The sequence below is a fragment of the Lynx canadensis genome, chromosome D1 (assembly GCF_007474595.2).
Source record: "Lynx canadensis isolate LIC74 chromosome D1, mLynCan4.pri.v2, whole genome shotgun sequence".
Classification (NCBI taxonomy): domain Eukaryota; kingdom Metazoa; phylum Chordata; class Mammalia; order Carnivora; family Felidae; genus Lynx; species Lynx canadensis.
Window position 1 is genome coordinate 46,778,452 of NC_044312.2, and position 17,047 is coordinate 46,795,498.

At 35.0% G+C, this 17,047-nt stretch overlaps 1 protein-coding gene and 2 long non-coding RNA genes across 16 annotated transcripts in view; all 3 read left to right on the forward strand.

Moving 5' to 3' along the window:
* PICALM (phosphatidylinositol binding clathrin assembly protein) overlaps nt 1–17,047 on the forward strand; it is a 101,077-nt gene that overhangs the window by 10,963 nt on the left and 73,067 nt on the right. The window lies entirely within an intron of this gene.
* LOC115524705 lies at nt 779–3,261 on the forward strand. The gene is made up of 2 exons (XR_003972188.1): nt 779–1,772; nt 2,011–3,261. It is a non-coding gene; the product is annotated as an uncharacterized LOC115524705 (long non-coding RNA).
* LOC115524703 lies at nt 8,606–11,441 on the forward strand. Its single transcript, XR_003972185.1, has 2 exons — nt 8,606–11,060; nt 11,290–11,441. It is a non-coding gene; the product is annotated as an uncharacterized LOC115524703 (long non-coding RNA).

A 17,047-nucleotide genomic window follows, 5' to 3' on the forward strand; every position in this document is an offset into this window, starting at 1 on the left:
GCTACAAATAGCATGTAACAAATATGCAGTAAAAAGATGCCTAGTGAATAAAGAAGGAATGAAATTGTCATTGAGGGTTTCTGATGTGTATTCAAACAGCATTTTTTTTTTTTTGTTTTTAATAAAGAGGATAGTTGCTGTAGAAGTTGTCTTTGAGTAGTGGATGTTGCAACTTCTTCCATTTCTGTGATCAAGTAAATTATTGGTTGAAAATGTGAGAAATTATGGAAGTTGGGAAATAAGTTTCCAGAATTAGATGTAAAATTAGAGCAGTTTAATAAAGTAAAGTATTATTCACTTCAGGACCTACCTATTATTGGTATATTTAACTTCAAACAGATGGGTTTAAACTTGTCATATCTTGGGTTTGCTACTTCTGCTTTCCTTTTCTTCCTGTTATCATCATCATCATCATCATCATCATTATTTCCTTTTCTTCGGTTGTTAAAAGTAAATTCCAAGGCAGTCCTTTATTTTACATTCTGTGTTATCCATGATAATCCGCATCTTATAGCAGAATGCTGTAAGGCCTTGTTTGCGAAATAAGCATTGTGTGCTTTGTTATAAAACATTGGCAAAACATTTAAAGTGCAAATAAAGATACCCAGAAATGAAGCATATGACTTTAGTAGGCTGTATTGAATGAGTCAAGCATTGACCTTGATTGATTTCTTCCTACTACCCACTTCCGTTATGCCCTTTCTCTTCTGGTTTTAGGACTCTGGTGAATTGCCTGTGAAAATCCAAATTAATTTTCTTTTGAAAGTGACATGTAGGTAAATCTTAATTTATTTGTGAACTTAATGATTCAGAGTTAATCATTTTGTGTGACTTTTTTCTGGGAGAATATCTGAGAACAAAAAATTTTAAGAGTAAATATATATAATTTTTTAAAAATTTTGCGTTATTGGATTAAAATTCCTTAGGGAACTATTAAAATCTTTTGCTTGCTGTAAGAGCAAGAATATGGGGCAAAAGTCCTGAGATGGAGTTCTGTTTAACATGTAGCAAGCAGTACCAACAGAAACACTAGTCTGAAGCAGTATGTGGGGTACTGAGGGAAAGTGATCAAGATCTAGAAAAGAATGTAAAGATGACACTTGATCATCCTTACTTTAAAAGGAACACGAGATCTAATGGTGAAAATGTGTAAACAAATAATTGTAATACATTGAGATAATTGCATAATACTTTTTACATAAAGCTTCAAAGTAGGGGCTGGAGTAATTAATTTTGAAGGTTAGTGACAGCTTCATAGAGGAGCCTAATGGGTTTTAAGGACGAATAGTGATTTGCCAGATGGACAAAGTTTTGTCTAAGTAATTTAGCATGTGCAGTGACAATAGAGGTGAGAAAGAGCATTATGATGTGTTTGGGGAAATTTTTGAGTAGTTCTTTGTGGTGGAATGTGAAGTGTTCATAAGAGTAAGAGGGAGATGAGGCTGGAGAGGGAACCATTAAAGGTCTTATTGGGGCAGGAGTTACTTTGATAGATCTGGTCTTCTGTAGCCCTTTTCTCCAAATCCTCCTTTTAGAGTTCCCTTTCTTCCTGCTTATTAGCTGCTCTCCTAGCTTTAGATGCCAGTGCTATGGAACTGGGGAAGTGTTCTTTCCTTTCCTAGGTAATTTGTGGTAAGGTTATTGAAAGGGATAGGGAAGGAAGGAATGTACAGTCCTGTTGCCATTTGTGCAGGGGGTTAGATGACTGGCATATGAAATTGGACTTCTGAATATTGCTATACGTGGTGGTTTGGGTTGCTAAATAAAATCAGGTACACCAGGGCGCCTGGGTGGCGCAGTCGGTTAAGCGTCCGACTTCAGCCAGGTCACGATCTCGCGGTCCGTGAGTTCGAGCCCCGCATCAGGCTCTGGGCTGATGGCTCGGAGCCTGGAGCCTGTTTCCGATTCTGTGTCTCCCTCTCTCTCTGCCCCTCCCCCGTTCATGCTCTGTCTCTCTCTGTCCCAAAAATAAATAAACGTTGAAAAAAAAAATTAAAAAAAAAAAATCAGGTACACCAATCTTCATGGCTTTTGAATTTTTTTGAGTTCCAAATTATGAATGAACTTAAACACAAACAATCATCATATGATGATGACCACTATGAATAGAAAAGGTTTGATAAACCAGTTAGTCACAAGATTCTTGGAGGCATGTTTGATTTATGTGGTTTAATTGCTGACATCTGTTTATCTGCAAATGATATATTAATTTTCAGTCATTCATAGGTTTTCTAAAGCTGGCTCTGTACCAAACAAGACTTTATTAGCTAGTTTTGTAGAAATTAATATGCTCATTAGCAATTGCATCGTGAGTGTCTACTGTGTATCTGAGTTACTGTGTTTGAGATTATTGAGAAATCCAAAAGTGAAATTGCTGATCACATCCTCAGTCTAGTAGGGAAGGTGATATATACAGATAGCTGTATTAACAGGTAATGTGAGATAAAATTCATGTCAATGTTGTTGAAAATCATAGGAGAGAAAGATACTGCTTTTGATAAGGGAGAGAACTGGACCCTAAATGAGAAGTAGTCAGGAACAGTAGGTATTTGAGATGGGGAAAACAACATGAGCAAACATTTGAGGGTAGGAAGGTTGGAAGTGTGTTTGGGGAACAAAGGAGTCTGTTTAATTGTAGAGGGTGAATGGGGTGCTGTGGAGCCAGAAAAGAGATTGGTTTGGGAGTAAGGAGAAATACAGTTGGAGCATTTGAGGAGTATGGTTTTTATCGTAAAAAAAAAAAAAAAATTGTGAGTATGTGGAGTATGGTTTTTAATCATAAAACCTTTAGATATATCTCACCTCCAGGTAGCTTCTGGTTACTGTAGAGCTGATTTTCAAAATTGTATTATATCTTTATTTTCTGTCACTAGTGCTAAAATACAGAAGACAAGGAGTTTGGCTGATCTTGAAGTTGGAAATGGGATTTTGCTGCTTTATGCTTTTTATGTTACTTTAATTATTACAGACTGCATTAATAGTGGCAGTATCTAAGGTTTCTGGATTTCTGAGTCCATAGATTGCTCAAGAATTAATGAAAAAGTCTTCCAAACAGAAATGATACATACCTAATTTTGATCTAGACATAGAGATTTTATAAAAGTTTAAGGTGACTTTTCAGTCTTTGGTGTTTCACAAAATCTGATCAAATCAATTTAATTAGGACATAACTTGCATTATAGGCATAATAGCTAATAAGATTTAAAGAATCCTTTCTGTCTTGCACCATAACACAATCCTTACATAAATTGAGACTCTACTAGGAAAAGGAAATAGAGAATAAATTTTACCATTAAAATTCAGTGAACAACCTTGAAGGGAAGTCAGGCGATTTGAAGAACTTCTTAGCTCACAGAGGACTTTTAGGGAATGGGATATTGTTAGGAGAAAATCTTTCTTTGAGAAATATAATTTCATAAATACGTAAGATTACATTTGGAAACAGCACTTCCTTTGCTTCTTAAATTATTAATGTGCTTCAAGAGGAATAATCCCTGAACTGAAATATGGGAGGAGGTGGGGGGTCTGCCCCAGCTCCATTTGACCTTAGGAAAATCCCTTACTTACTTTTCTTATTTTCTAAATTGTCTCCCTGCTCAGCTGTTCTGTGATGTTATATATTTGTGTCCCTCTAGCTTTTGGGTTCTTGGCTTAGTGCTTTGAAAACTAAGACTATGGACAGTTTCTATATGAGCTTTTGCTTCAATCTCCATTGGAGTGCCCCGCCTACCATCATATCATCATTATTTCAAAAACAGTTTGAACTTGTATATCTTACTGTCATTGGGATGAAGGGGCAGCACTGTTTTTTGTGACTTCGTTTTAGGAGGAAATTGCCAACAAAAATGAGAATTTTCTTCTAGCGTTCTTTAAAATGGGAATAATATAAAGGATACTTGATAATAAGAGACTGCCTACTAGCCTTTCAATCTGTGTCTCGTGCTTGCTTTTCCACATTTTTTCACTTCAGTCAGTCAGGTTGACTATAGGATGTTTATCTTTTTTTCAGATTTGCCCCTTTGGGCAAGCATGCTTGGGTTGGATGTCCTGGTTTGGTGAAGGATGACTGGACACTTCTATTTCCCACTACACCCTGCCAAATGAGGCATACTTGGGTAGCATTTGTAATCAAATTGTTCCCCTGTCCTTCTGTAGAGGCCCGTTTTTTCGTTTTCTTTCTTAACTCTCTGTGCATGTTTATCTCCTGAAAACAGGGACTCAGCTTTATTTATCCTGGTATCCCTAGTACCCAGAATGTAATGCCTGGTGTAATTGTGTAATAGTACCTTAGTAAATATTAAATAAATCTTTCATGGAGATAATGGACTTAGTGTCCTGAGCTAATGTACTATTTAGTTAACAGTTTTTTGTTTTTTAAATGTGAAATACTTCTTGGATAGAATTCATCTTTATATTGAAAATATCCAGATATGTATGGTCTTGGTCTTGAGCTAGTTGGATCATTTGATCAGGTCATAGTGTTTTTTCCAGGATTATGAATTGATACCTAAAAAAGGTTAGGGTGGTGATGCCTTAACTATTGCCGTAGACTGAATGATCTACACTGGGTAATTATCTTGCATTTGGTGGCTGTTGATCATAATAGGAGATCAGTTATGGGTATATAATGGAGCATCACTAATCCATCACCATGTGCTCTTACATATAGTAACACCATCTTAAAATTATTTGGTTACATGATGAGTTTGTGAATTATTTCTCAAACTGTATTTTTATTCCTTAACTTTAGAACCATTGGATTCTTCTAAGCATTATTGTTTCAAAGATTCTTAATTTATTTGCTTGTTGAAAGGACTTTGTTTCTGACGTATGTGTATACTGTATACATATTGTGGATGAGGGTTGGCTATGTCTACTTATTAATACAAAAATTCTAGAATAGGCCAACGTTGCATTGGTTTTTCTGACTAGCTGCTTCCTCATTTTTGGTCTCAACCTTTTCACTTCCATTACTTGTATATGTAGTTAGTTTTGAGTTGACTTTCAAATACAGTGTGGTGCTTTGTCTTTGGCCATTTTTTTTTTTTTTGACCTTTTGTGACTTGAAATTAAATAAGCAATTTACTGGTGTAGTTTAGAATAATCTTTAGTTGTATTCAATTCATAATTATATCTAGGAAACTTGTTTTAATAGTTGCTGATACCTTTTCTAACTGCCAAGTTTGTCTGCAGATAGCATCTTTGGAAAGAGGGGCAGGATTTTGGAAAGTTGTAGCATTTATATTAGGTGAGTAGCAAACAAAACCGATTTCACTAATTTCAGTTATTAGCTTTATTTCAGGGGAGCTGTCATGGGGGAATTGGTCTGGTTTCAATTTTATAAGGCCAGTGTGAAGATTTGTTGGTAAATACAAAATTGAGTATATTGCTCTGCAATTTTTTTTTAACTGCATATTCATGAGGGTTATAAGATAGCTGCATTTAATCTTTTGGTATGAAACTGGAGGAAAGATCTGGTGTGTTCTTTATATGATCATTTTGTCTTGTATTTTCAGATGTGGAAGATGTAACCACATCATCCTTAGGCCAATTTATACTTTGAGAAGTAAAACCAGCTGTTAAATGATGGGAAATTATGGTTTAGCGTGCAGTATTCCCCCCTTTTTCTTTTTTCAACATTAGCTTTTGTAACTTTATTTCACAACTACTTACTTGTGTATTAGTTACCAGGTTTGGAATTTGTGTTAGGTATCCAGTACAAACTTTTAGACTTGGTGCAGTATGAACACTTACCTATTTTTGTTCATATTCTTGGAAAATATTGTTTTGAATTGGTGACCTAGAGTGGACCAAGGCATTATTTTTAGGTAATTTCTCTAGCACATCCCAGAATCATCCCACAACACACCTGAGTGGCAATAAAGATCAATCATAAAAAAATTAGTTACAGAGTTGTAACTGACAGCTAAGTTAGAAAGCTATTTAGAGAGCAGCTCAGGAGGCTGAGACATTCCTTGATAAACTGCTGGAAGGTGCTGTGCAGGGTGAAAAGCATTTCTTCTTAACAGGAGATGGAAACCTTTTAAGCTGCTTCCTATTTTGGGGCTTGTAGACTGAACCTAGAATTGCTTTTTTCTTTGAGCTTCTCCATTAGAGTTATGTTTTCTTAACTTAGTGACTAACCTGTAGCTTTTTTTTTTTTTTTTAAACATAGTTTCTCTTTTGCTATTTCTTAGAATTGGTAATGATTACATCTCTGGGCCAGAGGACTGGAAAACTGCTTTATGTGTTCTTCATGTTAAATCATGTTAGTCCTCCTCACCTGAAATCTGGTGAATTGACTTTGTTTTATAACGTTCTCAGCTTTTTAAAGGTTGTTTGTAAATTAAAGCTTACAGTTTCTGAGGCACTTGGAGATGGAGATGTCCCAAACTCTTGAAACCTGTTCCTTGTGAACTTGGTTTGAATGATATGATGCCTTCCTTATATCTTGTCATCTTCAGTTGACAAGAATGAAGCCAGAATGAAGATGATGACAATGAGCAGAAAATACTGTACCAAACAAGAAGTGGTTACTGTCTGTACTGGGAATTAGATTTATGAGAGATAAAAAGAGAGATGTATGAATTTTAGAAGAGAAGGTGATGACAAGACTACTTGAAGAGAGAGAATTGAGAGAAAATATGTGTGTATCTTTATCCCTCTAGTGGAAAGATTACCGTTTTAAAGAATCTAGTTCCAACACAGCCACTGTATTGTGTTACTTAGATAGGCAAGTATTTAAATCTTTACCATGGAGACAACAGAGCATCCCTTGCATCATCACAAGGCTATTGTAATAGAAAACTAAAGATATGAAGAAACTTTGTAAAGCATAGAGAGATCTGCATGTGTAAAGATTTTGCCATGTATGCATGTAACTATGGTTACATTTTCCAGTTGAGGAAGTTTAGTTTTATAAACCTTCTAAAGAAGGTTGTGCAGAAGTCATTGATTTGGAAGTAGTTTCACAATACTGTATTGGAAAAATGATGAGGGAAAACTCATCAGTAAAATAGGATACTAAGTAAAACTAACAATATTTGTAATATTTAAAGCTTATTAAATACTCTAAATATGTTCCTATACTTTTGTGAAGGGCAATTTTATTCCTGTTAATACAGAGAAATTGAAAGTGAGTGGCTAATTAACTTGCCTGAAGTCATAATGATAATGATCTGGAATTTGATTCTACATCCTTTGCTCATTCTGATGTCACTTCATCCTGTTACAGTATAGTCCTAGCACATGGAAATGGATGGCACCATGTAAAGAAATGGGAGAGCCTAGAACAGAGCTTTAGAGATAGTGAGATGAGCACCTTCATCATCACTGTTTGAAGCAGAGATTGGAAATGAATAGTACTTAGGATAGATTATCAAATGAATGTAAGTCAGAAAAGAGCTCTAATAGGAAGAAACAAACTTTAAAAGAATAGAAAGAACTAAAAATAGACACCCCTTTTTTCCATCTGTCAATCTGATTCATTCTGGAAGGTATCCAATATAGCAGTGAAACAAAAAGGTAGTTAATGTTCTCCAATATTTGTCAAGTTTAGAAAGAGATCATACTTGAAAAGCAGTAGTATTCAAAGTGGTAGCCTTTTAGTTGGGTAGAAGAAGGCTTATTTGAGGGGCTTTTGTCATCATAGCAAAAGGGAAATTGGTGAAAGGTTGATATTATAGGAAAGGGAGAAAGGTGGTTAAATTTTTCTTTGCTACTTTAGACCATTTAAGATTTATATTGCCTTTTCATAACCAAGAGAAAGATAAATTATCTCAGAAATTTAAGGGACTATTTAGATGTCTGTCTACAGATGGAATATAGATTTTGAAAATATATGTGATATTGTCTATCTACCTAAATATAGATAGCTACTTGTATGAAAGAATCAACTGAGACTATTCTTAGCCTTTTATTATTAGTATTGTTATCATTGGTACATAGGAGCAGAAGAACTAAATAAAAAAACACTGTGTTATGTACAATATATGTTGTGTTAAATTTTTTGTTTCTAAATTTTCTAGCAGCAGAAGTCTGTTTATGGGAATGTGTTGTATTGAGAAATACTTAAAGCCTATATTTAGGGGAAATAAATCCATAATTAACTGTGCACTGTGCAGAATAAGTTGTGATCTTGTCAACTTATTTTTTAATGTTTATTTTTGAGAGAGAGCATGCGCGCACACACACACACTTGCGAGCGTGTGGGGGAGGGGCAGAGAGAGAGAGAGAGAGAGAGGGAGGGAGGGAGGGAGGGAGAGGGAGGGAGGGAGAGAATCCCAAACAGGCTCCATGCTGTCAGTGGAGGCATTCTCTCTCTCTCTCTCTCTCTCTCTCTCTCTCTCTCTCTGCCCCTCCCCCACTCTCACTGGTGCGCTTTCTCTGTCTCTCTAAATGAACAAAGTTTAAAAAAAAAAATTCTTTTTAGATCACCAAACACTTTATGGCTGAACTTGGACTTTTACATTTATTTATTTTTGAGAGAGACAGAGACAGAGTGTGAGCGGGGGAGGGGCAGAGAGCGAGAGAGAGGGAGACACATGAATCCAAAGCAGGCTCCAGGCTCTGAGCTGTCAGCACAGAGCCCAACACAGGGCTCAAAACCACAAACCGTGAGATCATGACCTGAGCCAAAGTCAGATGCTCAACTGACTGAGCCACCCAGGTGCCCCTGAGCTTGAACTTTTAGATTCAAACTGGTGGGAGTTTTTTTCCTTTAATCAGCATTATTGAGGCATAATTTATATGGAATTTTTATGTTAAAAAAAGTAACATCTTCAATTTTGATTTTGCTAGCTTATAAAACAAATTTTTATCTCAAAAGGTATGACTTTTAAGAAGGGGATTTGTCAGAGGATGAATTGTCTTTTATGCTGCGAAATAGGCAAACATGGGCCATAATGGAATTTTAGAAGAACAGTTGTATAGTTACGAAACGTGTGAGGGTGGAGATATTTTTTGTTGAAACACTCCTAGTGATTATTCCTTCTTGTAGAAACTTAAAGGCTTAAGTTTAAGGCTTATTAGGAAAAATACTTCTACTTCATTTTATGGAGATTTATAATATTAGTAACTCATTTTTCACTTACAGAGCATTATTTTGAAACTTAAAGCTGTGTAGATAGCTTATTATTTGGTGCTTAACTATTTTCTGGCTGTATATGTCATTACTGTTTACAGCGGTTTGAAAGAAGATTTTTTAGAAAAGGCCTTCATTTGTTAATGGTTTAGAAGGGTCTTTTGATACCTGCTTGCCACAAATGCGGAATTTAATGAACTGTAGTAAAAGGCTGGTGTAATTTTGACACAAGGTCACTTTGATTTAATGGTGAAGTGCGTGAATAAATAAACGAGATTCCCAGTCCCTACTTAATCTACATGAAACTGGAGGCTTTGTAGAATCAACAAGAGAAGGTTTCTGTTCAATGAGACTTTGGTTTAGCAAGGGTGGTTTGGCAAGGGTGGAGCAGACATGTGTGATACAGAATGAATAGGATACCTTCATACTTCCCCACTCTCTGGGAGACGTAATTGATCATGGTAGTCAGTTCCATAGAGGCAACTGGTGACACATGAGCATTGTTACTGTGATTTTCAAATCTGTTTATCCAAAGACTCCTGATTATCATGTATAATTAGCAATTTACCCAAACACGTGTCCTATACTCCTTAAGTGCTAAGAAATCCTTAGCCATGTATCACCATCTGACATATATTTGTTCATTTGTTTATTGATTGTGTCTCCCCACTAGTGTATAAGCTTCCTGAGGGCAGCAACTTTGTCGACTATTGCAAATTTCTAACTCCTAAGACTATTTGGCATATGATGAATATTGTAGAATATATGGAATTTCTACTTGCTCATACTAAGGTTTGCAAGGCTATGGGAAGATGGAATATATTGTTCCATCTATTGTTCTAATTGCATCCAGGACATGAACATGTTGTGTTTTCTGGATGAGGTGCACAGTCCCAGAGAGTCTAACTGCAATTTATTATTCACTATGACTAGGCATAATTTAAATTGTTTAGAAAAGCCATGAAAATCTTTGGGCTTCCTACCTAACTTACTTACTTTTAAGACATAGGCTGGGCTGTTATAGTATAACCTAGGTATGACTTTTTGCCTGTTATTTTCCCCCCCCCCCCCCCCCCCCCGCAACCAGTATTATGAATGGAGAAATAGACTTTTGTTTCACCTATAAATCTATAAATATTTATACCATCATGTCACACATTGTGGAAGACACTGGAAAACAAAATATTCCTGAATTTATTTTAACAGAGTAAAGGATGAATATTGATTGCTTAAAACAAAAAAGGGACACTCAGGTTATAGTTGAGATGATACTCTTTTTTCATGCATCAAATATTTTCGGATATAGAGGTGAAATTTTCTAGTATCTCCAATTCCCCAGACAACCTTAGACTGGTTTTCAGAGAAGAAATTTGAGAATGCTTTGCATAGAGGTTTTTGCTCAAGTTAGGAGATAATTTTCTCAGGGTGAAACAAATAGAACCAGAGATTGATGTTAGGAAAATGCCCATGGGTTGAGGGTGAGAGGACAAAACAAATAGAATCGAAGCTTGTTTGTGTTTTAAGAAGGCTGGAGAAGGACAATATAGCACTTCAGAAAGAAAATACAAATACCCTAGGAGTACATGGTGGTAGTGTATTAATTCCTTAGCTACATGTAGACTTTTATTAGGTCACTTATAACTAGGGTGACATATAATTTATATTCCAAACTGGGTCACTTTTGAGAGTGAAAGGATGTGCTATTTGAATGGGACACTGAGACAATAGGTGTAAAACAGAACTGTTTCAGGAAAACCAGGACACTTGATCACCTCCTACTAATAACATACTTTTCTCCATACTTAGTCCCAGTTCCTTGGACCACAGATAATTTTTTTTCCTACATAGTACTCTGATCTGCATTTGAGGAACTTGTCAAGCTTTGATTCCTTTTTCTTGGTCTTGTTGGAATGAAGGAATTCTTTTCATTTTTTCCTGCTCCCCTGGACTGTTCTTCTGGTTTACAGTCTTGATGGAGGTAAGTGCAGTACTCACAATGAGTTGTTACTTGATCTTTTATTTTGCTTAGGAAATCATTTTTTGTGTTTCTGATCCAGTATTAGATTATTTTTAAGAATCCTGGTTATGTCTTCTTAAGTGGGCTGATGAAGTATTAAGTTCTTAAAATGTAATGCAAAAAGACAGAATTTGTAATTTTTGTATTTACTCTTAAATTACTTGATACTTACATGTTTCCTTTCCTGCAGGTAGGATGATGATTCTGAAACTTCAGATCTTCAAAGAAGGGAAGGAAAACACCTTTGTTTATATTGTGGAAGTGGTGTTTTTATATGTTGGATCACCTGTAATGCTTTCATTTTGTTTTCCTATAAATAAATATTTTTTATTCTTATATCAAGCCACGTGTTTTATTCTGTTAGGTAACTTTATCATCTTACATTTTTCTGGTAAATTAAAAATTAACAGAAGTAATAGTTGCCTTTGGGGGTAGTACTTACTCACATATGATTTTCCTCACCCCTAAGATCCTTATTTGGAATCTGGGATGGGACTAGGTTGTCAAGGTTTGGAAATCACCACTTTGGAGTACTAGAATGGAATCCTAAACAGTCTCAAAATTGAGATAAACCTGAACCCACCTGTGTTCTTCCTAGAGTCTTACTGTTTCTCTGTACAGTCTGCCATCTAGTGGTAGGAATGCAGAATACACCAGAACACCCAGGAGAAGCTGTAGGTTTTCAGATTTTTTTTTAATATTAAGAATGCTTATATAGGAGCTAAAACATTTTGATAATGGGGGAAAAAAGAATGACCTTTTTTGCTGGAAAATATAAATCATTGGTAGTGAATTCTGAGAGTATTCAAAGAGTATGTGTTTTTCTATAGAGCATTTTTATGACTTAAACTTTCTTCAGCTCTCATAAGATTTATGTATTTATAAAAGATTTGTGGGTGAAGAGGCAAATGCATAAATAAAGATAGATGATTTTAAGAGACATAGGTTGGACTGATTTGAAAAAGACACTTGTATATTGATTACAATTTTAGAGCTGTTACGTAATGATTCCATTAACTAAAACACTTTATTTTGCACTTTTAAAATTAAAGTATAGACAGTTCAGCAAACTTGGCTTGTTTTCACTATCACTTAAGAGGCTAAGTTTCAGCCAGATACTAATGTAGAGTATCTTAGGGTTGACTTTGTTTACCTAGCTTCATCTGAATTCTTAGGTATTCCCTCCTTAGTTGTATTTCTTTCCTCTCCTGCAGATATAGAGGAGGTCAGTCTTTTGTTTTTTGTTGTTTTTTAAAGTGTTCTGAAAACACAACACTTGACATTTATGTGATATATCCCACATATGCTGCAGACTTAGAAATACTTTCTAAATATGTCAAATTTTTTATTCCTCTATTTACAAAAATTGGATTTTTTTGGGTGGCTTCCATAAGCACCTGAAATTAGCACTGATAGAGGTCTTTTAGAGTTAATGCGTCTTTAAAAAAACTTTGTTTAAAATAAATAGGGATAGCCAGATAATGAATTTGTAATGGCATGGTTATAGTAATTTTTCTGTTGAATAGTTTTAAGGGAAGAAAACCTCGTTTTACATGGTGATTAAAAAAATCAGTTAAAAGGAAAGAAACACTTACCATGGAATAAACAGGTTAATTTTAAAAATGAAATCTTACTGTGTATTGTTCTTTAACATGGCTTTGATTTAATGAACTATCAGCATTTTTCCCTTGTCAGCTTTTTTTGCCCTGTGTTTGTTGGCCTCATAGTATTTCATTGTCAGACCACTGTCATGTAATGAACTATTTCCTCCATTATTGAACATGTCCTCTTACATTGTAACTTAGTTCCTTTAACTTCATAGCACTTTTATCAAAGCCACTCGGATATCTTTATTCCTTATTAATACTTTGAAATGCACCCTTCTCTCCTCTTTTCAAATTAACTCAATCTTTGCTACTTGTACTGAATTCTATAGTATGTAAGTCTTTCCCCAGTTTTTTATCTTCACATCAAATTAATAAGTTGGTTAGATTTTTTTTTTCTTAAGGCATAAGTTAATCTATGAAGACCCTATTTCTGAATTAGTTCTAATGGGAATTATGCAAAAGTGTAGCATTGTGTTTCACACAGAGTACCCGCAAACTATAAAGATAAAATGGTAAGTTACATCTTAATTTGTTACCCCTTACACAAAAAATTGAGTGGAATAAGGTATAAAACCATGCATTCCAATTCTCAGACATTTGACACTTATGACAAGGGCAGATGTGCCTCTGTGTGTAATTCTTTGGGCTTAAGTCTGATTTCAACTAGCATGTTTTAGAAATACTTTCAACTTTTTGCTAAATGAGAATAATGTTGCTGGTATTTTTAAAAAGCACAGGTTCAGAAATTTGTCTGCTACTGTTTCTTGGCTATTTTTGTTACTGTTTCTTGGTGAATATTTGTTCCTACCTATTTGTACTCCTACCCAGGAAAGATGTCGAAGATCTGATCAGTGAAGCAACATTTGATGATTTACTGAATTTGCCTTCTAGATTCAGTGTATCTCCAATTTTCCAGATGACTGAAGAAATTGGTCATGTTATTGAAATTGATTCTGAAGGCAGTTGCAAAAAGTATCATAAGCCCACAGCGAACATCCTATTCAACAGTAAAAAGCTCAAAGTCTTTCCTCTAAAATCAAGAAAGAACAAGACAAGAATGTCCACTCTTTGCCACTTCTATTCAACATAGTACTGGAAATCCTACCCAGAGCAACTAGGCAGGAAAAAGAAATTAAAGGCAATCCACTTTGGAAAGGAAAAAGTTAAACTGTCACTGTTTGCAGATGACATGATATTATATAGAAAACCCTCAAGACTTCATCAAAAAAACTGTTAGAACTAATAAACAAATTCAGTAAAGTGTTAGGATAAAAAATACACAAAATTTTGTTGCATTTCTGTGTACTAATAATGAACTAGGGAAATAAAACAATCCCATTTACAATTGAATCAAAAAAGAAGAAAAATACCTAGGAATAAACTTAAAGGAAGTGAAAGGCCTGTATTGAAAACTACAGGGCTTAATGAAAGGAATTGAGGAAAACACATATGTGAAGATACTCTGCGTTCATGGATTGGAAGAATTAATATTGTTAAAATATCCCTAGTACCCAAAGCAATCTACAGATTCAGTGCAATTCCTATCAAAATTCCAATGCCATTTTTTCAAAGAAATAGAATAATTCTTAAATTTGTATGAAACTACACAAAAACAACCACCACACACAAATAGCCAAAGCAGTCTTGAGAAAGAAGAACAAAGCTGCAGGCATCACACACCCTCCCTGATTTTAAACTATATTACAAAGCTATAGCAATTAAAGCAGTATGGTATTGGGGTGCATGGGTGGCTCTATCAGTTAAGGGTCTAACTCTTGATTTCGGCTCAGGTCATGATCTCACAGTTTGTGGGATCGAGCCCTGCGTTGGGCTCTATGCTGACAATGCAGAGCCTGCTTGGGATTCTCTCTCCCTCTCTCTGCCCCTTCCCCACTCTCTTTCTCTCAAAATAAATAAACATTTAAAAAATAAAAATGTTTGAAACAGTTAAAACAGTATGGTATTGTCAAAAAAGTAGGCATATAGATCGATGGAACAGAATAGAGAGCCTACAAATAAATGCATGCATATATGATCAATTAACTTATGACAAAGGAGCCAAGAATATACATTAGGGAAAGAATAGTTTCTTCATCAAATGATGCTGGGAAACCTGGACTGCTACATGCAAAAGAAAGAAACTTGACCACTGTCTTAACCATACACAAATTAAATAAAAAGTGGATTAAAGACCTGAATGTAAGACCTGGAATCACAAAACTCCTAGAAGAAAAGAGGTGGTAAACTCCCTGACATAGGTTTTGGGGATGACTTTTTGAATCTGACACACAAAGCAGAAGCGACAAAAGCAAAAATAGGTGGGACTGCATAATACTAAAAAGCTTTTGCACTACAAAGGAAACGGTCAACAAAACCAAAAGGCAATGTACTGAATGGGAGAAGATATTTGCAAGTCACATCTGATAAGGGGCTAATAGGTAAATAACACATACAAGTCAAAACCAAAAACCAAACAATTCAATTAAAAAGTGACTGAAGATCTGAATAGACATTTTTTTCAAAGAAAACATACAGATAGCCAACAGGAATGTAAAGAGATGCTAAACATCATTAATCATCAGGGAAATACAAATCAAAACCACAGTGAGTTATTACCTCACTCCTGGGAAAGTGGCCTTTATCAAAAAGACAAATACCAAGTGTTGGCAAGGATGTAGAGAAGAGGGAGTTCTTGTGCACAGTTAGTGGGACTGTAAATTGGTGTACCTACTGTGGAAAACATGGAGGTTCATCAAATTGAAAATAGAACTATATGATCCAGCATTTCCACTTTGGTGTATTTATCTGAAGAAAATGGAAACACTAACTTGAAAAGATACATGTACCCTCATGTTCATTGCAGTATTATGTATGATAGCCAAGATATGAAAACATCCTAAGTGTCCATTGTTGGATGAATGTATAAGGAAATTGTGGTATATGCACAGTGGAATATTATTCAGCCATGAAAAGTGATATCTTGCCATTTGTAGCATCATGGATGGACCTCCAAGGCATTATGCTAAGTGAAATAAGTCAGACAGAAAGACACATACTATGTTCTCTCTCTTATTTGAGGAATCTAATAAAAGTTCATAGATACAGGAAACAGATTGGTGGTTGCAAGAGGTGGGGAATGAGGGTGGGAGAAATGGGTGAAGGGGGGTTAACAGTAGGAAAATGTAATTGATATAAAACACATAGAAATTTTGAATTGTTTAAACTACAGATGTTTATTCATGTATGTGACATAGGTATATTATATGTTATATAGTAGTACTTAATTACCAGTATTTGTTGAGCATTTCCTTTGTAGTTCCAGTAGCATTAACTAATCCTCAAAATTTACTAGGTAGATACACATACACACCAAAAAAACCAGTAGGTTTCAGAGTGATCATTTTGAAAGAGATAGTAGCATTTGGCTGAGTGATTATGATACATTGTAGGTTTTTTTGTTTGTTTTTTACTATTATTTTTGGCCAAGTTTATTTATTAAAAAATCTACTTGGGTATTAGCATAGTTTTGATATAGCTTAGTGAATGCCTGTACAGTTGGGAACTTGAAACCCTATACATTCTGCTGATGGTGTTTTCCTGAGTTGTGAAAGTGAACCCTAAGTGGCTTAAGTTTCTAAAGTTAGTGAACTTTGCCTTGGGAGATGTGTATAGGCTAGTGGCCTGCACTAGGAATATGGCTGTAACATTAATGAAGCCATTTGGTAATTGGTTACTACTGAGTTTTTGATATTTTGCTGAACATTTTCCCCTGAATACAAAAATACTGTTCTGCATTTCACTACTTTTTTTTTTTTTTTTTTTTTTTTTTTTTTTTTTTTTTTTTTTTTTACTATTTTTGTTTTAAATTGATTAGAAGTTTAGTACTTGCACTAGATTGGCTATTTGGATATTCACTTGGTATATATGTTTCTAAACACCTTATCTTTTACAAAATTTAATTCTGATCCTAAATTTGTTACTACTTTGTAGTGAGCTCGTGTGACCTAACCTCTGGGCAAGTCTTGCCTGTGTTGATACAATTAATGTCTACCTGCCACAGACATTGGAAGGGCATATTAAATAGTAAAAGGGAGAGTATTTTGTTTGTATAGTAGGAATTGGTTTTTTCCACTGTCTCTGGAAAAATGCTCTTCATTTCCTTAGTAGGCCTATTTTCTTCTTGACCTTAAATACTAGAAATCCTCTTGAAAATTCTCTTTTGTACCTAAAGCATAGATCCTGTATCCCATGTAGTAATTTTTTTGAGTGTGACGTTTACGAATTATTTATAATGTAAAATTCAAGAAGGTATTTAGTTTTTATATTCTTAAGGGAAAAAAC